Raw genomic sequence first — 27,963 nt, 5'->3', positions numbered from 1 at the left:
ATAAAAAAAAGTATATATTATATATCATCTGGACCAGCTTCTAGCAATGTCTTCTCGAGAGAGGATTGGGAGTAGAAGAGCAGGGGCACTGAGCTCAGATTCAACGACCATTAGGAGAAATGTAAAGAAATGCTTACAGGCCACCTGCACAGATGGTGATTTGAACCAGTTTTACCCCTTTGCTTTCCAAAAAACTATATTTACCCCTTTTCCTCCTTTTTTAATTTACTGTTTTTTAAAAATAATTTATGTATTAATAGTATTTTCAAAACAAAGAGACATCTTTGTTCATATAAACCACTGCACATTTTATTTTTCATTCTCAAACCTAGTCCCATATCTCTTAGCCTAACAGCCATCACCTATGCTGAGGCAAGTGCCCCTGGATCAACCTATATCCCTTCCCGCCTACATGGCGACTTAATTATAAGCTGGCTTCAAAAATAATTTAAAATAAATTAGTTTTATTTTTCAGAAGTACAAATTTTCATCTCACCTAACAAATGACTCTTGACTGTATCATTGTATCACAGAGAACTCCATAAATGAAAGGAAGTATTGGTGCCATTCTGGGAAAAATATAGGCTTCCACATCTAGCCTACTGCAATGCAGAAATATTTCAAAGTTGTCCTTTCGAGTTTGTGTGAATAAAAATTTATGGATATGCATAGCTGACGCAGCTATAAAGGATAAAGCCAAAGATGTGTAAAGTCTGAGGCTGAGAAAAGACTAAAATCAATTCACTTGGGTGCCATGGGGGCCATGGGGTCCTCCTCACCTTCATTTTCTTACAAAAATGGAGGTCAGGAGTGGATAAAAAGAATTTAGTTACACGAGAATATTGTGAAAATAAATGCACTAGGGATATTCCACAAAGACTTAAGGTGTGCCTGGAACTTTAATTTAAAGTACAAAAGGCAGAGGCAACTGGCTGATTACATAAGTCTGCATTATGTTTCTAAGTCCTGTCATGCCTGTCATGATAACTGCACTAAAACTAGGGCTCTAAAGTTGCTGTGTTCATTAAAAACGTCTCTGTAGCACAGCTTACAATAATTTTGTGGCTGAAGGAAGAAACACATTCCAATCAAAAAGAGAGCCAGCACAACAGCTTTTAAAAGATCTTTTGTCCATCTTAGAATCTCTCAGCAAAATGTGGTGAATTGATTATCTATGTAAAAAGCAAACATGAAAGGAATCGATAAGGGTCTGAAACTTATGCTTGTATTTCATTATGAAAAACCTCAGATTCTGAGGCAGTGACAGCCATTCTATTTACAAATAAGTGTTCTAAACATCACCAATACTTCAGCTATTTGAGGGCATTTGGCCAAAGATAGTCACTAAGGATTTAATCCTAACACTGATGCACCCTAACTGAAAAAGAGTTCCTCAACATTAGGGATTCTTGGCCTGGGGTCCATGAAAAGGCTTCAGGACAGTATATAAAAATCATATGATAAATTGCATGAGGATATAGAATTTATGTATTTTCATATGGAGAGAATGTTTTGTTTTTATCAGATTTATAAAAGGTTAGTGATTTTAAGTAAAGTTAAGAACAACTAATTTTTGCCCTGGAACAATTGAACCATATTATTTGTTCTAGTTTTGCTGCTTTAAGGAATTTGCTTTAAGAAGTCTAACAAGGCCGTACTAGATACATAAGACATTTGAACATCACTTCTCTATTCACCTACTTGTAATGGGCAAACACTTTCTCTTTCACTTATAAATAGTCTGCAATAGAATCTAACTCCCTTGTCCCCATCCCCCTTTTTTTTTTCGCATGGGCAGGCACAGAAAATCAAATCCAGGTCAAGAATTTTGCCACTGAGCCACCATCACACCACCCTCCCTTCCCTTTTTAGCTTCTCATTTTCCTCAAAATAGCAAGCTCTAGGATACAAGATGTGACACATTCTACTTCAGAGTCTCACTTTAGAAAAACACGACTTTAGATGGTGGAGATCCAACTTTAGTAACCAGAGTTCAAGTTTACCATCCATTCTAACCATTCTCAAGAAAATGTATAGAATTTTAAGTACCTAATGTATTGAAAGGCTATATTTAGGAAAAGAAGGCACCACATCAGATTGTGTCAACCACAGAAGATGACTTGGTGCTAAGCTGACCAGTACTGGATTCATAAGAATATTCTTGGTAAGAACCAAACTGGCACAGAAATTGAAAATGAGGCTGGACCTGCAGGTAAGTGTTAAGTGATTCCAGCTGCTAGAGTTAGAAGCCAAGTAGATTATTATTCCATAAACATTTACAATTGGATCCCCACTGCCAAAAAGTAACAATAATAAACTATCTATATCATTACCTCAGGGATTTATCCTAGCCATATCCCAAACCTGTAGCACTGTGCTTCCTGACCTCCAGTGGAGAGGCTACATTTTAGAGTTGATTCTTGTTCTCTGCCCATCCCTCTGGATCTGATGTTCAGAGGGATTGAACATCAGGTCTGTTTCTTGCTAACCTAGATCAACTCACTCAGAAGTTGGATTATGCTTCATCTTTGCCCCAATTCCCCAGACACCTCCCTCTCACATTTTGGCCCTGACTCTCAAAATCTCAACTTGGGCCAGAGGCCAGGCTCTAACTCATCTGGGAGGAGATAAAAGATAGTGAGGAAAGGGTATTGGGTTTGTAGGCAGAAAAACTGGATGTGAGGCCAAGTTGTGACTCTAATGAGCAGTGTGGCTTTGAATAATAAAAAATTCTATTTATTGAGTTCTTAAGAAATTAAACCACATTTAATCCTCACAAAACCTTGAGATAAATGTTATTATTATCTCTATTTTACAGTTGACCAAGGCCCAGAGAGGTTAAATATGCTGTCTGAGGCAACAAGGCTAGGAAATAGCAGAACAATTAATCTCAGGCAGTTCAGACCCCTAACCGCTATCCTACAGTCTTCACATCACTTGACATCCCATGGGGATGGAACTATTTATAAAACCAACCTTCATAAGGAGAGGGGCTGTGAGCATAAAACACCATCAAATATTGACTGTGAAAATGTGATATGGACCCTGTGTTATACAAATGCACAGCATTCCTCTTTGTAATTGTTTTCTCTTTATTAGTTATAACTTTTTCAGTATTTTTGCTACCCAGAAACCATAGCTTTTTATTCTTCCCTTTTCTACTTTTAAATAAGTAGATTCTTTGTATTTGAAACATATTTATCCATTTTCCTCCCAAATCTCTTTCTTTGGTATATTTAGAGATAATGTCTCTGCCATGTAACTTTCAGGGGTATGAAATTGCAATTTGCTATATGATGCTTTCCATACAACATCTCTACTTTAACCCAGTTCCTTAATTTTGCCAAGTTCCTTAATGCTTTTTCTAAATGTCTTAAAGCTTATGTTAATAATTCTTCTTGCATAAGTTGTTGAGCTCCTTTGATAATTCTCTGCGCTATGTACTCTGGCTGTCCAGAATTAGGCCTTCATTTTTCAGTCTTAACTGCTTAATTTTCCTCATTCCATTCTACCCAGAAGTTGATGATTTTTCTGCTTTTGAAATTCTTCTCACTTCAGAGCATCATTTTCTTCCCAGCAGTTTTTTAAAACAGATCAGTAGAACTGAAGACTACAAAGAGATTCCCTAAAAGACCTATCCTTGTTTAGATGAGTTAAATACAATTTGATGGGTCTCAAAAATGCAAATTAAATGGTAGTGACCAAAGGGGTCTCAAAATGGGGCTACAACACTCCCTGGAAGAGAAACATCACAAAATACAGGTCAGGTACTGTAGGAAATGGGAAGTCTTGGGACACATACTGGGGCAGCAGCTTTATAAATTTTAACCACTGTTAGATGAGGTCAAAAAGATCACCAGAGAAAGAGCCACCTACATATGCCATAAGCAAAGTAAAAAACCTGGCCCTATCTTGACCTTGTTAATCCCTCTTTCTGCAGAAGTACACCAAACATTCTCACAACCCTACCTACTATTTATGTTTTTAATATTATTCTGTTCTTCCCTTACTCGCATTTTTGGAACTTTCTGTTATTTGTTCCTAGAATTCATTGGCTCTTTTTAAAATGTAGTTTAAGTATTCATTCCTTTTCCCTATTTTTAAAGGAATGAAAATATCTTAATAACTATGTGCAGCCTACATTATGACAATCCCTTTCATTCTTTATAGTTTCTTTCATCTAAATATTTGAAATAGTCAAAGAAGCAGTATCCAAAGACATAATGATGGACAACTTCCCAAACTTAGCAAAAGACATGAATATGTAAAACCAAGAGACCAAGAGAACACCAAATAGGATAAACATGAAGAAAATATACCTTGTCATATAATGATCATACTATTGAACCCAAAACACCAAGAGAGAGTTCTGGAAGCTGTAACAGAAAAGTAATATATTACAATTACACCGAGTGCCAATTTTACATCAGAAACAATGGAGGCAAGAAGGCAGTGGGTTGAAATATTAAAGTACTGGAAGAAAACAACAGTCAGTCAAGAATTTTATATCAAGTGAGATGTTCTTTCAAAACTGAGGGAGAGACTCAGACATTCTCGATACACAAATGCTGAGGGACAGCATCACCAGACCTGTCCTACAAGCAAAGAGCTAAAGAGAGCTTTTTAAACTTAAAGTAAAGGGCACTAGACAGTGTGCAAAGCATTATAAAGAAATAAAGATAAGTGGTAAATATAACCATTTGGGTAATTATAAATGCCACTATTATTGCGGGGTATTGTTTGATATGTAACTCCACTTTTTACTTCCTACAGGTGCAAAAATGCAAACATGAAAGTAAATATTAAATCTATGATTTTGGATGGGTCATATACAGAAATATAACTGGCAACAAGTACAAAAGTTGGTGGGGGGCAGAGAGGTAAAGGAAAAGTATAAGTGCATGCTATTGAAGTTAAGTTGGCATATAACAAAATATGATTGTTACATATTTAGGATGTTAAATTTAAATTCTATGATAACCACATGAGCACATATATCTATATCAGATAGAAAAGAGAAGGCACTCAATGTGATAAAATACATAACAAAATCAAATAAATATAAATGTATGCATTGACAGAAGTGAGGGACAAACAAGGTATGAGACTTCCAAAGGCAAAATGGCAGAATAAAGCCCTTTCTTATTAGTAGTGAGTGACTTTAAATGGTTAAACTCTCCAGTCAGAAGGCAGAGATTGGCAGACTCAATAAAAAAGCATCCATGACCCAACTATATGCTGTTTGTAAGAGACTCATCTTAAACTCAAAGACACAAGTAGGTTGAAAGGATGGAAGAAATATATACCCTGCAAGTTATAGCTGGGTGAGCTACACTAATATCAGAGAAAACAGACTTCAAGTAAAAATCAGTAATGAGAGACAAAGATGGTCATTATATACTGATCAAGGGGGTAATTCAGTAAAAGGATGTAACAATTATGAATATATAGGCACCTAAGAGCAGAGCCTCAAAATATATGAAACAAATACTGACAATATGAAAGGAGAAATTGATGGTTAGACATTAATAGAAGGAAACTTTAACATACCAATCTCAATAATAAATAGAACATCTAGTCAGGAAATCAATAAGGAAGTATAGGACTTGAATGATACTCTAAACCAAAGTGGATAAATGAAGTGTGGACTATACATACAATGGAATATTATTCAGCTGTAAAAAGGAATGAAGTCCTAGGACATGCGACAACATGAATGAACCTCAAAGACATCAAGTTGAATGAAATAAGCCTACACAAAGGACAAATATTTTATGATCTCACAGATTTGAAATAATTTGAGTAAGCAAACTCACAGAGTCAGAATCTAGAATATAAGTTATCAGGAGATAGGGTGGGGATAGGAAATGCGAAGTTAAGGCTTAAAATGTACAAGGTTCCTATATGGAGTGATGAAAATATTGTAGTAATGGGTCATAGTGAAGGTATCACAACATTGCAAATGTAATTAAAAGCCCTGAAATATATATCTGAATGTGGTTAAAAAGGAAAATGTTAGATTTCATATATGGCAACAGAATAAACATATTTTTTAATCCATGAACGACAGTATACAAACAGTAAAACCTAAGTTAAATCATAGGCTAGAGTTAATAGTACAATCATAAAAATGTATCATCATCAACAGTAACAAATGTTCCACAGCAATGCAAGATGTGATTATTTTGTAAAATGCACCTTCTCTAATATAGAAAGACAATTAAAAACAAATACATTTTAAAAAATCCAATATGCATTTCATACTTGTGAGACATCACAATTCGCATAGCCATATTTCAAATGCTTAGCAGCCACATGGGTCTGTTGGCTACTGAAATGGATGGGACTTATTTTGACCCTGGAACTCCTGCAAACTAGGTATCTAGTTTTGGATCTAACCTTCTTCTTCCTCATATTTACCACCTTTAAAGTGAAAAGGAATAATCACCAGGAATTCTTTCCAGTTTCAATTCTATGCTGTCTATAATGTGTATACCAGTAGGAGGGTAGACATACCCCAGGTTTTCCAAGGGTAGTCTGTGGTGTATTTTAATAACATGCTACTTTTTATGTAAAATTAATACATGCCTACTGTAGAAAAAGTGGTAAATATTAACAAGTATAACTAACTGAACTAGAGATGTACACAAGTCATAAATATAAATCTTAATGAATTATCATGAAGTGTTCTCTCTCAGGTCATGACTAAGTGAAAAGAAAGTTATTTTCCCACCATCATAGAAGACTGACCTCTTCCAATTATACTCTATCTTTCTGTAAAAAAGTAACATCTATCCTAACTTCTAATATTATAAATTAGTAGGGTCTGTCATTGAACTCTGTATGAATGGATTCTTCAATATATTTTTGATAATTTCTTATGCACTAGTTTGAAGCTATTATGTACTCCCAAAAAGCCACGTCCTTTAATTCTCATTCAGTATTGCTGGGTGGGATCTTTTTTATTGCTTCCATGGAAATATGACTCACCAAATTGTGGATGGCAACCTTTGATAGATGGTTTCCATGGAGATATGTCTCCCCCCATTCAAGATGGAGTTGCTTACTGGAGCCTTTCCATTTTGGAGAAAGCTTTAGAACCAACAGAGCCAACAGAACTAACAAAGCCCACACAGCCAGAGGCCTTTGGAGATGAAGAAAGAAAACACCCCTGGGGAAGCCATTGAAGAAGCTTGGAGAGAAAGCTAGAAGATGTCGTCATGTGCCTTTCCCTCTAAGAGAGAAACCCGGAACATCTTTGGTCTTCTTGAGCTAAGGTATCTTTCCCTAGATGCCTTAATTTGAACATTTTCAAGGCCTTAGAACTGTAAACATATAACTTATTAAGTTCCCCTTTATAAAAGCCATTCTGTTTCTGATATGTCACATTCTGGAAGCTTTAGCAAACTAAAACGTCTTTCATGTACACTATGTCTTTGAGATTTATCTATATTTATACCTAAAGCAGTAGCTATTTATTTCATTTCTGTATGTTATTCCATTGTATGAATATGCTACCAATTATCTATCCATTCTGGGCATTTGAATTGTTTCCAAGTTTTCACTATTACCAATAATGTCCCTAAAAATTCTGTATTTAAAAATTCTGTTTCTTTAAGTGAGCTGTCATTTGACATATATATATATGTCCACAATTCTATTGGATATATACCTAGCTGGAGAGCTGCTAAGTCATATGAATGTGTCTTTTCAATTTCAATGAACACTTTCAGTTTCCACAAAGATTTTACCACCCATAATGAAGGAGAGAGTTGCTCAGCATCCACGTTGATGAGAAATAGTCTCAGCTTTATGTTTTTTGTTTGACATCCTATGAGGTGTTAGTGGTATCTCATTGTGATTTTCATTTTTATTTCCCTGCTTTCCAATGGGGTTGAACAGTTTTCTCCATGTTCTTTGATCAAGTGATAACTTCTTTGTGCAGCCCTTGTTCAATCTTTTACCAATTTTCCACTCAGTTACCTGACTTTTCTTTATTCACTCATCAAAGTTCTTTACATACTTTGTTAGTTATAGGTATAGCAGCCTTTGTCAAATCTATAGCAAATGTCTTCTCCCACTCAATGCTTGATTTTTTACTTCTAATTGTTATCGTTTGATGAACAGTCTTAATTTATGTAGTCTAATTGACTAATCATCTCCTTTGTGGTTAGTACTTTTTGAGTCCTATTTAAGAAATCTTTGTCTATCCAAGGTCATGAAGATATGCTCCATATTATCTTCTGGAAGATTTATCGTTGTCTTAGTCTAACACAGGTGTTATGAGAAATACCACACCATGGGATAGCTTAAATAACAAGCATCTGTCGTCTTTTGGTTTTAAAGGCAAGTCCGAAATGAAGGCATCAGTAAGGACATATTCTCTCTCTAAAATCTATCACAATCTGGTACTGGCTTACTGAAATCCTTGGGGTTCCTTGGTTTGTGTTTCTGTATCCCATCAGATGGCAATGTCCTTGGTTCCCCCTGGGGCTTTATCTGACTCTGCATCCAAATTTCCTCACCTTATAAAGGACTGCAGTTAAACAGATTAAGGCCTACCCCAATAAGTGGTGACACCACTATAAGATCTTAGAAGCACCTATTCATAAGTGACTGCACACTTTGAACGATAATATAGCTTCAAAGGATCCTATTTACAAATGGGTCCATATCCATAGAAATGCAGGTTAAAGTTAACAATACATCTTTTTGTTGGGGTTCATGGTTCAATCTACAAGTCTGCCTTATGAACCACAAAAAGACAGGTTCTTCCCACATGCAAAATATATTTACACCATCCCAATATTCCCAAAGCCTTAAGTCATTTCAGTAATAACTCTAAGTACAAGTCTCAAAAAAAAAAAAAAAAAAAAACAGTTATGGGTATAATCTATCCCTGGGGCAAAATTCATCTCCATCTAAGGATCTGTGAAAACTAGAAAACAACTTATTGCTTGCAAAATACAATGGTGGGACAATATAAGATAGACATTCCTATTCCAGTAGGGAGAAGATTACAGGTCCCAAACAATTTTCAAACTCAGCAGGGAAAATTTTACTAGATTTCAAAGTATGACTCATCTGTGGATTGATGGTTTGTCCTCCAGCCACGTTGGACTGGTGGCCTCATCTTTTCCAAGTGCTGGGGCGGCAGCCAGCATCTCCCCGAATGATGGGACATGGGCCCTACTCTGTCTGAGCATTGGAGTGGTGATCAAATTCTCCCAAAAGCAGGGCAGAAAGCGCAAAGACATACCCCCCACCACACACACATGAAGGCCAGGATGGAAGCCCCTCTTTCTTGGACTGAGAAGATGTCTTCAATCCAGACATCTGCTTCAAAGCTTCTACCCTTGAAGTCACTTTTCCTTCAATTCATCCCATCCTGTCATTTTGGATCTGACTGGGCTTCTGTTAACAGAAAATTCTCTTAAAACTCTGTCAATTTTCTGTGCAATTCAAAGGGTTCTAAGCCATCAGACAACAGAACTTTCTATAAATCCTCCCTTGAGAAATGTATTTAATTTTTTTAATTTTATTAGAGAAGTTGTAAAATTACAGAACAATCATGCATAAAATACAGGATTCCTATACACCACTCCACCACCAACACTTGCATTAGTATGGAAAGTTTGATACAATTTATGACAATCCTTTTTTGGTAATTTTACTATTTTTTAACAGTAGTTACATTTGTTACAACTGATGAAAAATTATTAAAGTTGTACAATAACTATGGTCCATAGTTTACATAGGGGTATTTTCCCCAGTATTCCAGACCTTTTTTTTTTTCATGTATGTCTTTATTTTATTACTCATCTACTGATGCACTGTATAAAGGGAGTTTCAGTCAGAAGGTTTTTACAATCACGCGGTCACATGATTAAACCTCTATGGTTATACAATCATTATCAAAGATCAAGTTTACTGTATTACAGTTCAATTATTTCAGGTATTTCTTTCTGTTTCTAATATATTAGAAACAAAAAAGAAATATCTGTAATCTGTATATCCAAGTCAGTAGTCATAATCATTTGTTAAATCCTAATTTGTCATTTATACCTCCTCCCTCTCATTTGATTTTTCTCTCAATCTTCAGGGATATCTGGACAAAGTCCACTTTAACTTCTTCATGCTGGAAAGGGGTGTTTACCTTATGGGGTAGAGGAATGAAACTGGTTGATGTTCTTGGAGAGTCTGGTACCTCTGGGTTTCAAGGCTTATCTGGAATAGGAACAATATGGAGGCCTTAAGTTTTTGAAAAAACAAACTTATAACTAAAACTTCTATAGAGTCTTAGCTAGAGCCCAGGGTATTCTTAAGGATTTTCAGGAATACTGTTGGTTGGGGCTTTGGCATACTGAGGCAATTAGCAATATGTGGTTGAAGCTTGCATCAGAATGACCTCTAGATTCTATTTGAAATCTCTTAGCCACTGAAACATTATTTTGTTTCATTTATCTTCCCCCTTTTGTTTAAGAAGGCATTCTCAATCCCATGATGCCAGGCCAAGGCTTATCCCCGGGAGTCATGTCCCACATTGCCAGGAGACTTATACTCCTGGAAGTCATGTCCTATGTAGGGGGTGATGGTAGTGAGAAGGTTGTATTTATCTATTTCTTCTTTCATTGCTTGCACTTTGGGGGTAGGGTCTAGCAAACTACCTCATACCACAAGATCCTTAAGATCTACATTTTCTTCTAGAATAATGTTGAGGTCTTTGATGCATTTTGAGTTCATTTTTATATAAGGTATAAGTAGGAGTCCTCTTTCATTCTTTTGGATATGGATACCCAGTTTTCCAAGAACCATCTTTTTAAGAGGATGTCCTAGTAATGTGGACTTGGGCACTTTATCAAAAATCAATTGTCTGCAGATGAGAAGGTCTACTTCCAAACACTCAATTCAATTCCATCGGTCAGTATATCTATCTTCATGCCAGTGCCATGTTGTTTGACCACTGTATCTTTGTAATATGTTTTAAATTCAGATAGGGTGAGATCTCACACTTCATTTTTCTTTCTCAAGATATTTTCAGCTAGAAAAATGCATTTCTAATCCTGACTTCCTGTGAAATGAATGGCTAGACCAGGAGCTATAAACCTAATTTCTTTAGCAAAGGGTGCTTCATTTCACCCTCATCAGGGCTCCATTCTCTGAGATTACCTGGATAGGCTGAGAATTTTCTAATCATCACTTGTTGGTTCCTTTGAGCTTAACAATTCCATTTATCCTTTTCCTCTCACATCTTATTATAAGCAGCAAGAAGAAACCAAGTCATACCTTCCACACAGAGCTTGGAAATCTCCTCAGCTAAATATCCAAGTTAATTGCTAACAACCTATGCCTTCCATCCAACATCAGAACATAATTTCACCAAGTTCTTTGTTACTTTATAACTAGGATTGTCTTTCTTCCAGGTTCCAATAACATATTCATCATTTCTTTCCAAGGCCTCACCAGAAGTATCTTTAATGCCCACATTTCTACCCACATTCTATCATGTTTATATACATATTCTCTAAGACAACAGAAACTTTCTCTACAGTTTTCACTTAATTCTGAGCCCTCACCAGAAATGCTCTTAATAGCCATATCTCTACTAATAGTCTCTTCAAAACAATCTAGGCTTCTTCTATCAAGAGTCTCAAAATTCTCTGAACCACTACCCATTATACAATTCCAAAATCACTTCCACATTTTTAGGTATTTTTAATGGAAGCATCCCACTTCTCATTAACAAAAACTGTCTCAGTCTGCCAGAGCTTCTATGGCGAATATGACACAATGGACTCACTTAAACAACAAGCATTCAGTGTCTCCAGGTTTGTTCGTTTGTTCCATGTGAATCTCCAATTGAACCAGTATTATTTAATAGAAAGATGATCCTTTCCCCACTACTCTTCTGTGCAGCTTTGTCATGAATCAATGCGGTCTGTTTCTGGTTCTCTGGTCTATTACATTAGTTTAGTAGTCTATCCTAGCAGCAATAATTATCTTGTAGACTAAGTCTTAATTATCTTGTAGACTAAGTCTGACCCTTTTTCTTCATTGATGTTACTTAACTCTTCTTGTCTCTTTACATTTCTATTTTCCAAAGTATAGCAAAGCTGGTTACGTTGATTTGTAAGGTTTTTCAGCAGCTGTTCTGGTATATCAACTCCTCATGTCACAACAAAAGCTTTTCCCTGTCAAAAGCCAAATGTCTGTTCAGCTTCCCTGTGTTGGCACACGTCATGATTTCTCTTTTGCTCACATTACACCTTCTAATAACACAAATCCGTGCCTGAGATTTTCTATGCTCTACTCTTCCTAGTTATCTCTGCAACCAGATCCCTGAAGAAATCAGACAATTTGTACTTAATGATGACATTGCTCTCTAGTTTCTAATCCTCACCCTCTTTCCTTTTCAAAGAACACATTTGGTTAAAACTCTCAGTCTTCTTTTGCTGGTTATTTCACCTTTCTCCCATATGTCAATGAAAACAGCAGCCAAAAGATTGTTTAGATAAACCTCAAAAGTCTTTCTGAACTCAGAAACAAGATCATTGGGACCAAGATCATTTCACTTCCTCAACAAGCTGACTCTACCACTCATTTCTTGAACTAAGATAACTGCTGTTAGATCACATTTATCTTTTCCCTTTGACTGAAACCATAGCATAAGCCCACATCTTTTCTTCAAGGGATTGGGGCAGTAGACTTTGGCTTTGGAGCCAGAGAAACTTGGGTTCAAATCCAGCTTTGCCATTTAGTAGCTGTGTCTGAGGTAAATATTTTGATGATAAGATTATGTGAAATAATATATTTCAAGCTTCTAGCACAGTGCCTGGTGCTTAAGCTTTTCTTAGAAATTGCTGCCTTTGCATTACTCTATTTCAGTACATTGTTCTTTCTTAAAACGTTTTGTATAGAAAATACAATCTTTTACTTTTGCTGCCATCATCACCTCTCCATCTGCATTCTTAATTCCACCAACATCCTCAATCCATCACTATTTCCACACTATAAAATATCAATTTGTGATGCTTTTATTGTTTATTGTTTCTTAATAATATTGTTCTCTCATATACTTAACTATGAATATACATGCTTTTATAAGGCTTCAATATTTTACCTTTGTTTTTCTATTTATAATATCTTGTATATCTGTGTTATGGATTGAATTGTTCTCCCATAAAAATATATGTTCAAGTCCTAACCCCTAGGAATGAATGTGGTTACATTTGGAAATAGGGCCTGTGAAGAGGTTATTAGTTAAAGCCCAAATGCATTAGGGTAGGCCCTTAATCCAATATGATTGGTGTCCTTTTCAGCAGAGGAAATTGGGACCCAGTCAGAAAGAGAGAAACAGAAAGAGAGACAGCCAAGTGACAGAGGCAGAGATTGGGTTATGCTGTCACAAACTAAGGAATGCAATGAATTGCCATTCACCCATGTGAAGCCAGGAGAGACACATGGAATGGATTATATTAGGAAGAAGCATGGCCCTGATTTTGGAATTCTAGCCTCAAGAGCTGTGAGACAATACATTTCTATTGTTTAAGCAAACTAGTCACTGAACTTTGCTTCAGTAACCCTAGGAAACTAAGGCAATCTGATTTGTCCTTTAAAAACATGGGCTTTATTACCCCCATTATAAAATATTTTTGTATAATCACTATGATGTTTTTAAATGGAAGCATGGGTTCTCTCTTTTTTGAACACTCAATTAATCATATTTTTAATTCCTTCTTAATCTAACAAGAATTTGATTATCGTCTGCTAAATTTCCCCAGCTGTTGAAAATGTTTATTTAGGTTTTTAGCACAGCTTTTTCTTCTATTCCATCATTCACAGTCTCTATTTTTAAAAACAAAACAAAACAAAGAAGGGGTATAAGAAAACTTCAACCCATTTTGCACTATAAAAATTAAGACCCATGAGTTATTATAGACAATAATGATAAAACTAATAACTAAAATATGGAAAACTGACTACATGCCACACATGTTGTCTAGCAATTTTTACAAATTATAATTTAAATCTCACAAAGATATGCAAAGAAGTGCAATTATTATCCCATTTCTCTAAAATAAGGGCTTTTCAACTGTGAGGGCACCAATATTTTACAAAGAAAGGAAAATATTATGCCAATTCAACTATAAAAAAAGTACATCTTGGAATAAATGAAATGTGGTGTTATCCCTCTTTTGTAAATGTTTCCCAGATGCAAATCAAAAATCGACAGAAATTTGCTTCAGTCAGGAAATTTTTTTTTGTTAGTCCTTGTCTCTTCAAATCCACTCTGGAGGGCTAGTTTTTGTTTTTTGAGTTTTCCCTACCCATAGATGAAAATGTAAGCAGGTCCCATGGACTTTTTGTCACTTTGCAATAAAAAGTAATATTCTAGTCACCTAAATACCCACACCAATCTAAGGTCAGTAACTTATATTCCCTGTATAGTATCCAAAAACATTGAATTTCATTCAAAGTTAGATGTTCTCCTTGCCTTGGAACACTCTGAAGGTGGAAAGTCTGGGTGAGGTTGAGGTGGAGGGAAAGGACATTTTTTTATTTTCTTCTGCAATCACTAGGAAAGCCTTGCTCCTCTAGGAATCAAATGAGATGGGAAAGGTCTTCCTTGAAAATCACCTATATTCATTAGTTCTTCCAACCTTTGCAGAAGGTTGTGACTGATTTTCTTTAGGGAGATATTCAGGCAAATCAGTCTCTTGCCTATACTTCCTTCACAGTAGTCATATGCTTCTTTACAAACCGGTTTATGAAGACTTTCTCTTCAGCCTCCAGGCTTCCAACTTCTTTCTGCTGAAGACTTCTGGACTATCCTGGACCTCTGAGCCATCCTCTTAGGCTCAGCCCCGGCAAAGACATATACTCTGTAATACTGCATGCTCCCATAAACACATGAGAGTCTGCTATTGTATGCCTCTGGATCTATTCTGATCTTCTTCCTGGAAATAAGAAACCTCAGCTTCCAGCAGAGTATGTAGATTCCAAGATGGAAGGTTTCACTTCATAATTTTCTTGTAGCTTGATATGTCCATGTAAATAAATTCTAGTTGATGAAATATAAGGAGAGGTATTAGCCTCTCAATTTCTGGGAAACTTGCTTAAAAGGTAGCTGTTTATCTCCCCTTCTTCCAAATCGCTCTCTAGAATGGAGATGTGAAGTTGGAGCCATCTTTAGAATCATTTTAAAGGCTACACTTTAGGGATGAAGGAAATGTAAGCTGAAAGAGGCCAGTATCATTAAAGAGCTTTTAGAATCATGAGGCCACATAGAGGTTCTTTACCTCTGGGCCTTTTTAATGACAAAAAAAGAAAAAAAAAATATATATATATATATATAAAATATATATTAATTTAGGTTTGTTATTTTAGGTTTTCTGCCACATACAAATGAACCTTGTACTAAATGATATAGTATGGCATTTTAATATCCAGTTTCATCAATAACATCTGAATCAAAACTCTGTTCTCAGTCACAATGTTATCCTCCCTTCTACTTGTCCAATGACACATAGTTGATTAGAATGGAGAAATGTGTGTATACCCCACGCTCTTGGTATTGGTCACTCTGTTAACACAAAGTTTCCATCACTCAACAAAGTCTTTCCTGGCTAATTCAAAAGTCTCTAAGGAGGTCTTATGAATGATTTTCAAGTGACATGTGCCATTTATTTCTGTTTTGCTCATATCTTCGTTGTTAATTTTCACCAGGCATCTTCGGCATCCAGTGTCCTAAGTCCAGTTAACTCCTTCTGGGCACTGCAGCCTTGCTGGCCAGTCACCTCCACTACAGCTTCTTGAGTTCTTCTTGGTCCCGCATGGAGTCTCTGGCCCTGCCAGGTACTATCCCGCAGCACTCCACTACCTGCCGTGCTACCCACACGAGCCACTAATGGACAGGAGCACACTCTGTTCAAAGCTAATTGGGAGAGAATATGTCTTCTCTTTAGTGTAAAATAAAAACAAACATAAAATAATCCCCCCCCCCCCCGCCCCAATGACTGAGGCTGGACTGGATCAGTTCATCTGGCTGGCTTCTGATTTACTTAGGATGAGTTTTTCCATAAAAAAATTTCCTAATTTTTCTTACAAAGAAGCACCTGGAAGGTGAATTCTCCCAAATTCCCAGAAAGGTTCAGATATGTCTAAATTAACTATGATCAAGAATAAGCTCAAGCTAAACCTCTATAACGATATCAGGTATACGGAAAAAAAACTAGAGTTTTTACACACCGAGTCTAGGAATGTAGCTTCATGGTTTCTTCCCCCTAAAGATACAGTTGGAACCCCCAACCAGTACTGTTCTTCTTGTGATATATGGGGAAGGTGACTTGACCTTTAATAATTCTTTCCTTTCACATTTCATTTGGAATCATACACATGTACTTATCTGATCTTCTCTCTTCACCAGAATATAAATCTTCCAAACATGATTGCATTTTTAAAACATTCATATTGTGAGTTGATTATAAAGAAAAATCCTACCCTGTAAGACTTTCATTCCTTACTAACCAGCAAAAACAGCCACAAATTCCACTCTTTCATGCACAATATATTAGTTTCTGGTATTCAGTCTCGGTCCTTGAACCAAATCATACCCCCATGCCTCTTGTCTCAAAGCTCAAAGGTCAGCATTTCTAAATTTTTATGCTCCTGAAGCACAGAATCACAGCTTTTACAGATCACAGGGGACAACAGGGATCAGGAAGTTCAAACTCCTCAGAAAACACATGATGAAATTCAGACAAAAATGTTTAAGAGAATTGTCCAAGCTCGTACAGGTAGAAACACCTTTAATGGTCCATTTTATTTTATTTTTTTGATGTTCTGAAGAGATATCATATCCTTATATAATTTTCCTTGCACGGTAGAATTTTAAAATGTCGCTAAAGTGTGTACTCTAGATACACTCCTCTAGAAACTATCATTTGGTTTGTGCTCAGGAAATGGATAAATCAAGCACATTTATAAGGCAAATTTGGTACACCTAAATAATACCAAGCATTACAAAGCAAAAGATTAGGAGTCTTAAGAAACTTTAGGGGGCAGGCAATGGTGGTACAGTGGCAGAACTCTTTCCTGTCATGCTAGAGACCCGGGGACCCAGGTTCGATTCCTGGTGCCTGCCCATGCAAAAAAAAAGAAACCTTAGGGGAAGACAAAAAATTACCCTCACTTGGTTCATTCCATCTGACTAGGACTTCAAGGAAGTTGGTTTTTTGTCTTCCCATCAGGCTAGGACTAGAGATCTAAAATGATGGGTGAAAGACCCAACATGCTTCTCCTCCATCCCCATAACTGAGAGAGTAGCAATGACATACACAATCCCTTGCAATTCACCACTTATCTGCTACCTCATACCCAAGGAATGAGAGTTCTCTAAAAATGATTTAGAATCATCCATATTACTATCTTATTTCTTAGTTTTCAAAATAATATTTTACATTTGCTATAATTATTTGCTAAATATGTTTGTTAAATAGAGAGGAACATTCATTAGAATCCCTTAATTTATAGTAAGGAACTGAATCAAAGCAAGGTCATAGTCATGTTCATGGTTAATCATTAAATGAAGCAAGAACAAAGATCCAAATTTTACAACTTAATGCTTTATTTCATTGGAACCAACCATTTTCACTCACCAACTATTTTCACTTATTTTTTATCCTAAGACTATTTACAGGCAACCAAATTGGACTATTAAGAATTACATGAAGGTTCTTGCCAATGAAAGGGATTTGTTCATAGTTTTCAAACCAAGGACTTGGCTGGATTTCTGGAACACGTATAGGATTTTTACTTGATATGGTTATTAGGTCATTGTTATATATTTGCCAAACATCACCCACCTTACTCATAGTTACATGAGAACATAAAAAATTAACATATTCAGAGCAAGCCATAAAATAAAGATTGAATCATTCTCTTCTGCCATGGAAGAGTAAAGGAAAGGACAGTGCCATACATTCCAATGCTAAATGAGCAATTTGTTCAAAGCCAAATCCAGATGGAGACTGAATAAGCTAAAGTTTATACTTTTTCCTAGGAGTATAAGGGAGGGAGTAAATACTTTTACCCATTTAAAGTCACCAAGCCCTTAGTTTACCACATCATATTTGCCATTGAAACATAGGTCTCCAGAACAAGGTATAGATTCACTTTAAAGGACCTTTATAATCATTCAAATACAAAGACTGAAGTACCTCGACTTTATCCAAAATGAACATGATTCTCTCAATTGTTTCATGAGTTCAATTTATTTAGAAAATGAGTTACATGATGGTGATGGACATATAGCTAAGCTGACTTAATAATGCAGGTGAAAGTCTAGTCCTCCAAAAGGCAGTTTTTTCAAAAATAAATGCTTAAGCCTCCTCAAATTCTAAAAATTCTACAACAGAGCCAAGGGAAGCAAATCCTTGGCCCATATTAGCCATCCCTAAGATCAGAGGTGACATGCTCCAAAGAATGAACTGAAAGTCCAGCACTTAAAACTATCTTCATTGCAATCAAATTTGTCATTGTGAATGATTCATTTAATCTCACAAATTCCAGGTATAGTACTCTGTAATTATTAGTAGTAATAATAAGCAATAAGCTGTTTATACACATCTGATAAATGGAGTCAATGAAAACACCTTTAAGATAACTTAAGAAAGAGTACATAAAGAGTACATAAATCAGAATCTAGGAGATGGAAGTGTGCGGGTAAACAAATTAAAATCCTTTAAGGTAGAAGGTGATGACGATAAGTGGCTGTAAAATCCTTTTAGCTTCTGCTATTTGTCATGTGGTTCATAATCTAATATATACCATATGGTCCAGATCCAGATGGCTTCGATGGCAAATTCTATCAAACACATAAGGAATATATAATTTTCATTTTGCACAGATTCTTCCAGAAACAGAAAAGGTAAGAATTCCCAACTCATTTTACAAGGCATCATCACCTTAGCCAAAACTGGACAAGACATTACATGGAAACTACTGATCATGGATGCAAAAAAAAAAAAAAAATCACAACAAAATATTACCAAATTGAATTCAGCAATATATAAAAATAATACATAAACAAGGGTTTTTTATACTGGAAATGCAAGGTTGGTTCAATATGAAAAATTCTCAATCAATGTAACTCATTATGTAAATAGACTGAAAAGGAGAAAAACAAATAATGATATCAATAGAAGCAGAAAAAACATTTTTTTCTACAAAATACAACAACCATTGATAATAAAAATTAAGAATACTAAGAATTAAAGAGAATTCCTTCAATTCAAAAAGGGGCATCTGCACAAAGGCTACAGCTAATATCCTACTTAATGGGAAAAACTGAATGCTTTCTACTTAAGGTCCTAAAAGTCAAAAATGTCCTCTTCCTCTATCTTTAATCAATATCCTACCTGAGGCCCTAGCTAGAGCAAAAGGATGAAAAAGGAATAAAAGATATACATGGTGAAAGGAAAGAAAGAAATTTTTTTTCTATTCTCAGAGGGAAAAACTTGGCAGTCTTATGGATATTCTAGACTTTAAGAAGGGATTATCAAAATGTGCAGAGGAAATTTACGCAGGTTATTAAGACATGAGACTCTGAAAGGGAAAGTAGCTTACACGTGTTAGGAGGTTCTACAAACCTTGAGTCTAATGATGCAGGCAAAATTTATTCCATTGAGGACAAAAAGGACAAATATCTAAAGAAACCCATTCAGTTATATTGAGTCATTTCAAATGAGCCCAGTCTTTAAAGGAGCACATGTAGAGAGGGAAATGTAACTACAAGTGAATTCACAAGAGGAACACAAAATAGGAAAATTGGGTCCTGGGTGTTGAAACACAAAATGAATTAAAGTTCCTCAAAAATGGTAATGATACAGTTATTTTTCTATTAAATTTATAGACAGATGTTAATAAAAGGAAATGCCTTGCCCTCTAAAGTATACATGGAGAAAGGCAATCAGAAAGAGCTTATAAAAGGCCTTTTCTTTCACCTTACCTCTTCTACATCAGGGAAACTCAGTCGTCATGGCGGCCTGAGTATGTGTTGTGGTTTCCCATGGTTGGAAAATTAGGTAAATACAGGGGGATGACCAATTAAGTAAATACACTGAGGATAATGAAAAACATTTTTCTCACTGACAGAGAAGGAAGGTAGAAATGTGGAAAGGGAGAAAACTAGAATAAATCCTGTGCTGTTGGCCCGGAACTGGAAGAATCAGTACAAATTCATGACTTTCAACACAGATGGATGATTACAGAAATAATATGATGTATATGTATATTTACTTGACTGCGTAAATGGGTATTATGTGTGCTGTGTCTACTGAGAGGGGAGGCATAGACGCCATGACAAAGCAGACCCAAGAGTACTCCTAGTGTCCAGACACTGGTTTCTAAATAACATCCGGCTCTTTAAGACACCAAGAGTCCTTGAAGAAATGGCTGCCTTCAGGCTGGCACAGATAAAACACAAAATGAGACTAGAGCATATTTTTTTGTGCCAGAAAATAAGGACATTTTAATAAATGATGGAGAAATGTCAAAAGGATTCAGGAGCTAGCATGAAAAGGCGCCCCACTGAGCAAATTTAGAAACTTTCAAACATTAAAATAAATAATGGAATTAAAAAACCATTGCTTAAAAAAGAATCCAAAGGTTCATACTAATATAAAAAAATTATGAATTGATTAATCTATATTTTCAATTGAATGGCAGCTTAATTACAGATGGAAGTAGCTATTAATAAGTATAAAATACTGATTCATTCCTGTGGAGTGGAGAAGCCAATTAGACCCCATGTTACACAAATGATAAAAGTTAACATCATTTACAATAATACAAAATGATGTTGTGTCTCCAGATATGATATACCGAGAAGAAAACAATATCATTTCTATACTATTCCTGCTTAAAAAAAACCAAATCTGCATCCATTCATGAGAAAACTGAAATGCAAGAAACATTCTACAAAATAACTGGCTTGTATACTTATGAAAGTCAAGGTCAAGAATCAAAAGACTGAAGGGTTGCTCTAAGTTGAGAGAGAGTGAAGAGACACGGCAATTAAATGACATTGGTTTCTAGGTTGATTCCTGGGAAAAAAAAAGAAGTTTTGTTTCTGTTGTTCCTGTTGTATATTTTTGCTTTTTGCTATATGTTGCTATAAAGTACATTACTAAGATAGTCACTGAAATTTGAATGAGGTTTGTGGATTATATAGTAATCTTGTATCAGTACTAATTTCCTTCTTTTGATATATCCTGTGTTATAAGGATTAGAAAATATACACTGAGGTATTTAGGAACAACAGAATATCATGTCTGCAAATGGTTACTTACTCTCAAATGGCTTGGAAATAAAAGATGAGAGAAAGAAAGAGAGAAAGCGGGTGTGGAGGAGTGGAAGGAAAAACAAATGTGTTAAGTTAACAATGGGGAATTAGGGTGAAGGCTGAAGATTTCTTTTTAGTATTCTCACAATTCCTCCGTAAATTTCGAAGTATTTCAAAACAAAAGACAAAAATAAAGGTAGTTTTGTATCTCCTCCCTCCTTCCTTCTTTTTAAATGTCTTGAACGCCACAAAAAGTCGTTACTGCATTTTCCCTCGCATTTCCCTAGTTTTTCTTTTTAATACAAAAAGACATAAAGGGTATAATATTTGGGGAAAAACACTTTTATCAAAGCCATGGAGATTATACAATCGTGTTCTTTCATTTATGTATTTGTTGCAGTCTCTTTCCTTTAACTTGGTTACAGTTCAGAGCTGTGAATGCATTCGGTCTTGTGACTTTCTCATAAAATCTACTTATTAAGGTTTCCCTTAATATGTGCTCCTGAATAAAGTCTTTTGAACTGACACCGTTCAGCATTGGAATGAAAAATACTTGCCTGGTAAAATATCTAGAAACCCACAGTCACTTAGTGATGCTTACATATATGCCTAAACTAAAAGTATGAATCTTGTTTGTCTGAGGTTTGTGGGTATATAATTACTACTATTAAATTATGTGTTCAACCTTGACTTACTACCATATTTATGATTGCTATTAAAAATGCTGACTGTAATATATGACATGCTCTTCTTATAATAATATTTGGCCCTTATCTAAAATAAAGCATTCCATTTTCCCTTTTCAAGTCCCATGTGAATAATGTCTAATAAACTGCATTGACTTGTTAGCAGTGGGTGTATTCTGGGAAAGAAACCCCAGTTCTGATTATCTCTAAATTAACATAAAAACACAAGGTTGAAATGCTTTTATTTAAAAATCCACAAAAACTGATTTAAAGAGAAAAAAATAGCTCTGGCTATAAAACCCTAAGTGTTGTTTTATTCTGGATAACTGAACACACCCATTACCCAAAGCAATAACCCCAACCAAAAATAAAAGAAATTGAGAAAGTTAAGTTTTTTTTCCTCTTATTGATGTTTGGTCTACATAATCTATCCATGTTTGAAACATCTCCTACAAATTCTAGAGATACCCTACAAAATATAGGGTATCTTTAGAATTTAAATCTCTTAAATTCAAAATGTCAATAAGAAATGAATTGTGTTGCCAGCTGTTCTCTTTTATACTCAGTCACGGTCTCCTGGACAAATGGTGGGCAGTTCTCAGGGAGCGAGAAGGGAGTTGTAAATCCTGCCCATTTCCAATCAGATCTGCAGCCAGCCTTTCTCTACCATAGTCATCAACTCTTTACCTCTAAAAAGGACTTGATATACCTTTTAAAAATAAAGCCGTGGGGTAATTCGGGGGGAATTACTTTAAAAAATACTTTAATTTTGTCTCAGCTCCTTTAATAAACCTGTGAAAAGACTAGGGCTGTGGCAATCCACCTCTTTTTGTTCCCTTGTCCATTACAGCAAAAAAGAAACCAACCAAACAAGAAAACCAAAACTTACAAGGCCAAAAAGGCAACATGCTCTTGAGAAGGTAGCAATAACCAGACTAACAAGTAGGACAATCCCTAGCAGTTTAGTAGAAAAAGAATTATACATTTTCACAATAAGATTAAAAGCTTTGAGTCAACAGAATGTTCTTTAAAGGCTTGCAAGCATAAACCTCATATTTCCAGGCTAGCCTGAAGCATGTCTATATGAGTCCCCAGGCTGTACTTCTCCAAGAAAGAGGCTTTGCCATCTCATTGCAAACTGAGTTTTCATTCATTTGGAAAATATCCCTACATTCTAACTGCAAAGCAAAAGAAAAAGCACAGTTATAACAGGAAGGAAAAAATGTGGCCTATCCAAATTTAAAAAAACTTTAAACGAATGCTCTATCTCCCAGGAGCGAGGGCAGACCACCGCTCAATCACGGTTACTGGGGAGTAATTATCCTTTGTACATGAGGTTTTAAATCAACTCTTGTCCTGAAGTCTGAGTTGTAGGACTACTGCCTAGTCCTTGAGCTGATTCTTTCAAAAATGACAAGCTTATTTAAAAACACAATCCAAATTACTGTTGCAATGTTAACTATACACAGAGACATATGCACTGGTGGAGAGAGAATGGATAAAAGATTATAGCTTTTAGCCAAATAAGCCAAGCCCTAACTAAGTTTTAAAATCTGCTTTTATTTAGTTTTCTGAGGGCATAACTAGCTGCCTATACCCTCTGATAACAGATTCATTTGGGCCCAACTCACAAAAGTGTCCTATCTCAGAAGTTTTATTTCTCTATAATAATGATGAGCTATGTAGCCCCTGAAACCTAAACGATATGGCTGTGAACTGAACTAAGCCAATTTGGTCTTGCACAACTCTGTTTCTCTTTTAGAAAAGTGGTAATCGGTGAAGGAGGGGGAGGTTAGCTTTCCCCACAACTTCGCTGGTTAGAACTGAAGGAAGCTTCTAACTAGATCTACCCTTCATTGGACATTCATTAAATAAGCAGGCACCAGAACTCCTTCAACCTGTCCTGTGAGGTCGACGAAATCCCAGCTCTGTCCTCTCCACTGTCCTTCATGAAGTTCATCCAGCCAGCAGCTGCTAACTGATTTGTAGAACCCAATAAGGCTCTCATTTAAAAATTGAGAATTTGATAGCAGAGAATTAAATAAAGTGCAGCATCCTTCTAAGCTCAGGACCCCAGCTAACTACACAGGTCACATGCCACGAAGCCCATCCCATATTAAGCATAGACACAAGATTCCTGAGGCAAGAGTCTATTTCCCTTAAGGTCAGCATCAGGCAATAACAGATTCTCCAAGATTAATGACTGGACAAAGAATTTATTTGAAATCAATCGTGGAATATCAGCCCTAACTATAAAAGCATCAAAGTTTAATTGGATTATTATATCCTATTAAAAATATGAATGGAGAGCATCTTTAAAATATTTTAGCCAATACAAATACCTTGAAACTTTTATTTTACCATTAAGAGCTCATTTCTAAGATTCATCATGCTAGCTATCATTTGCAACAAGAAACCCATTTTTGATATTCAGTATGCTTATTAGTAAAGTCAGATATTAATTAACATAAGAAAAGTGTTTGCAGAAGCTACCTCTGGATAATTGGCTTCCAGTTAAAATACAGAAAATAATCCCTGAATGCTGCTGCCTTGATTAGGGCAACAGGCTGCCCCAGAGTGAATCTTAAACTAAGTGGCAGACATACAATGTATGTAAATTGCAGTCATCTTAAAATGACTTCCAAAGAAAATATGCTGCAAAGAAAAGAACAGACTAGAAGTGAACTGTGGCTTTTAACCCAAAGTAGGAATTCTCAGTCAGGTAAGTCTTCCTCCTCTCTGGTGACATCATAGAGCAGAATTGGGAACACTTACAAAAAACTTCATACCAGCTAATAACAGAGTTGTAGAAAGAGAAAATGACAGAGACGAATGGGAGAATATTCTGTTAGCACTTCATATGTGATCGGACATTAATCATACCGTCAGTGGCTTGCAGTTACGTACCCCATAACATGGATTCAGACTATGTTCTTAATCTTAATCCATTCCCACGGCTGTGAATGACAGTAAATTGGACCTCTCAATGAGGCTACTTCAGTTAAGTCAAGGCTCAACTGAAGCAGGATGGGTCTCAATCCTATTGCAGAGGCTTTATAAGAAAGGTCACAGAGAGAAGCCAGAGGGAGCAGCTAGAAGTTGGATGTAACCCAGAAGAGAAAGGCGATGATGCGACCGCGTACGTTACCAAGTCTCTGAATTTCAGTTGCCACTGTCCTATACTCTGCTCTGTTATGCTGAGGCTGGATCTCTGCTTTGTCAGCCAACTGCCCATAGGCTTCGTTAACAGGGGATGCTCGAGGTGGGGGGGCAGCAAGTCTGCAGGAGAGAGGTGACTTGCTCCTTCCTGCTTGCATCATATTCCTGCAGCAGACATTTAGCAATGGCTCATTCACTTTGGCAGTGGTGGTTAAGTCCAGTGGCAGCAACTGGTTTTGTTTGTAGATACCAGCCCCTGTCAGCCAGGGATGTGAGTCCAGTTCCACAGGCACCACCTCCAGCTTTTAATCTAAGCTCCAGGGAGTGATAGCTTTCATTCAGTTATCTCATGACATAAGTAGTTGTCTATACATTAAGCCTCTGATGAATATCTCTTTGCTACTTCAGTTTTCTTTTTTTTTTTCTTTTTTGCTTTTTCAGTTCTCTAATTCCTGGTTAACAAATTTTTATACTAATTTTTTTTTGTATGCTGTATGGTAGGATCACATTTCATTCTTTTTCCATGTGAGTAACTTGTTATTGCAGTACCATTCGTTGAATTTTTGCTTGTTTGTTCTTTCTTTTTGTTTGCTTGTTTGTTTGTTTTTGGGACATGCATGGGCCAAGAATAGAACCCAGGTCTCCTGCATAGCAGGTGAGAAGTGTATCACTGAACTATCTTGCACCCCCCACTAATTTTTAATTAGAGTAAGTAGTATGACTTTGTCTCCCAACTCCCAAGTCTCCTAACTTATACAGTTTCTTCTCATCAGACAAAGCAAAGAACCTATCTGTACATGCTAGACATTTTTGAAATTTAGTAACCATCTCTCTCCCCTCTAGGAGCTTTTAAAACCATGCCAGAATATGCTAATTCAGGCAAAACAAAAGCACAGATTTTAAATATCTGAATTAAAATACAAAAAGGGGATTAAAAAGAAAAGTGTTGAGATTACCACAGGTGAATAAACAATCTACTCTGTGGGGAGGAAAGTGATGGGATGGCACCTGAATTTATGGTATTTAATTGTCCCTAGTTAGTGAAACAAGAAATTCTCTCGCCCTAGAACTACAGCAAGTTATCATCCATGTGTGACACTACAACTTGTTCTGATCATCAGGATTTAAGACTCCTCAGTACAACCTTCCTCTGGTTAAATTAATTTAAAGAGAAACTTTCTCCTCACCCCTTCTCCTGTTTGCACATGTACATCTTTCTGAAAGAAATTCCTCAAAAGATATGGTAATTGGACAAAGCTTCCAGAGATCTTTAGCCAAGAATAAAAGGATAAATAAAGTGGAATTTTCAGAGACGAGGATGGAAGCCTGAGCTTTGGAAGAAAGGGGCAAGTGATACACTCAGAAAGAAAATAAAACCCCTGAACAGTCAATAAGATTCAAACAGAAATCTGGGAAGTACAAGACAAGGACAGGTTTTTATACACATTTTCCTAGTTGGTCATCGCAACAGTTTGCTGTGTGATCACTTAGTGATCAGACCCTTTTCCTTATAAGGAAACCAAGAGATTACCTCATTTTCCCATGATCACACAGCAGATAAATGGCAGACTCCAGTCAAAACTCATATCTGTCTCATTCTATAATTTCTACTTTTAACCACTATTTTATTGTTAGGAGGGGGTGAAGGTAATTACAGGGGATGTTCTAGGAATGGGACATTCATTATAAGCATGAATGAAAAGGATGGATGGATGCAATGGATGCATGGATAGAGATACTCACATTTTACTTGCTTCTGAATTATTGGTCTTAGACTAGCTTAAATGCAGCTTGTCCCCTCAGTTAACAGCACAATAAAAGAGCCAACCTCAACAGTTGCGTGTAGAAGAAACTGAAAATGTCAGCAAGTCAAGGTTCGAGTATTTCCATGATACTCAGAATCAGGGAGCTCCTGCTGAAACTTAATTCTTTGTCATAGGCCTGCTATAAATTTAAAAAGTTAAGTTCTTTATATAATATCCAGTCATTCTTTCTGAACAGTCCATAAAATACTTCATGATTCTTTGGCATATGGATAAATCTTTCGTAACTTTGTCAGAAACAGAGAGAAATAAGCCACAGGACCAGAGGAAATAGACTACAATAAAACTCTGTCAATATTTCCCAGGTGCCATTTTAAAAGAAAGCACTATGCAGGGAAATTGAAAACTGTGAGAACACTTTCTATTTTTCAATCACCTTTTAAAAATGTACATTTGGTTAGAAATTCTAAATAGAATCATGAAAACCAGTAGTATTGTATGTACAATGAGAATGGGGAAACGCTATCGATGACTTTCAGAGAAATAAACAACCAAAAATTAGCAGAAGCAGCACATAAAACTGATACAAATGAGGTTTTCATTCTGAGCAAATGGCTTGAGTAAGGTTAGAGGAAGTTTGCTGTGGATGAAAGAAAAACAGAAATGGGAACTCTCTGTCTCAGGCTGTACATCACGATCCACGGTGCATATGAGAGGAATTACTTGATGTTGTTGTTTAACCAAATAATCCTTGCAGAGATGCCCAGAGGCGACACCACAACTTCTCATTTTCCCGTTCCCAGATCTCTGATCCATAAATTCTCCCCAAACTACTTCTGCCCAAGCTGATACTGCGTGCATACTTCTGTTTTGTTTAATTTTCGCATTCCAAACTACACATCTGTCTTTGGATTTTTTTAGTCCTCTCCTTGACCTGCTTGTCTCCCACTAAATGCTCCATTCTAGAAAGTGAGTAAAATGTTTTCTACGTTGCAGTTTTTCCATCTAGTTA

At 36.1% G+C, this 27,963-nt stretch overlaps 1 protein-coding gene across 9 annotated transcripts in view; it reads right to left on the bottom strand.

Annotated features, from left to right (window-relative positions):
* Nucleotides 1-27,963, bottom strand: part of LOC143666122 (uncharacterized) — a 198,950-nt gene that overhangs the window by 128,556 nt on the left and 42,431 nt on the right. For 5 of the 9 annotated variants that reach the window (XR_013167408.1, XR_013167409.1, XR_013167411.1 and 2 more), the window contains exon 2: nt 10,157-10,227. The exons of the other annotated variants lie outside the window; for them this stretch is intronic. The gene's annotated coding sequence lies outside the window, so the exon portion shown is untranslated. The remainder of the gene's footprint in view (nt 1-10,156; nt 10,228-27,963) is intronic. 9 annotated transcript variants of the gene reach the window in all.

Source organism: Tamandua tetradactyla, chromosome 22 (genome assembly GCF_023851605.1).
Source record: "Tamandua tetradactyla isolate mTamTet1 chromosome 22, mTamTet1.pri, whole genome shotgun sequence".
Classification (NCBI taxonomy): Eukaryota; Metazoa; Chordata; class Mammalia; order Pilosa; family Myrmecophagidae; genus Tamandua; species Tamandua tetradactyla.
Note: the sequence above shows the minus strand (reverse complement) of the source record. Positions and strands in the feature narration are given on the sequence as shown.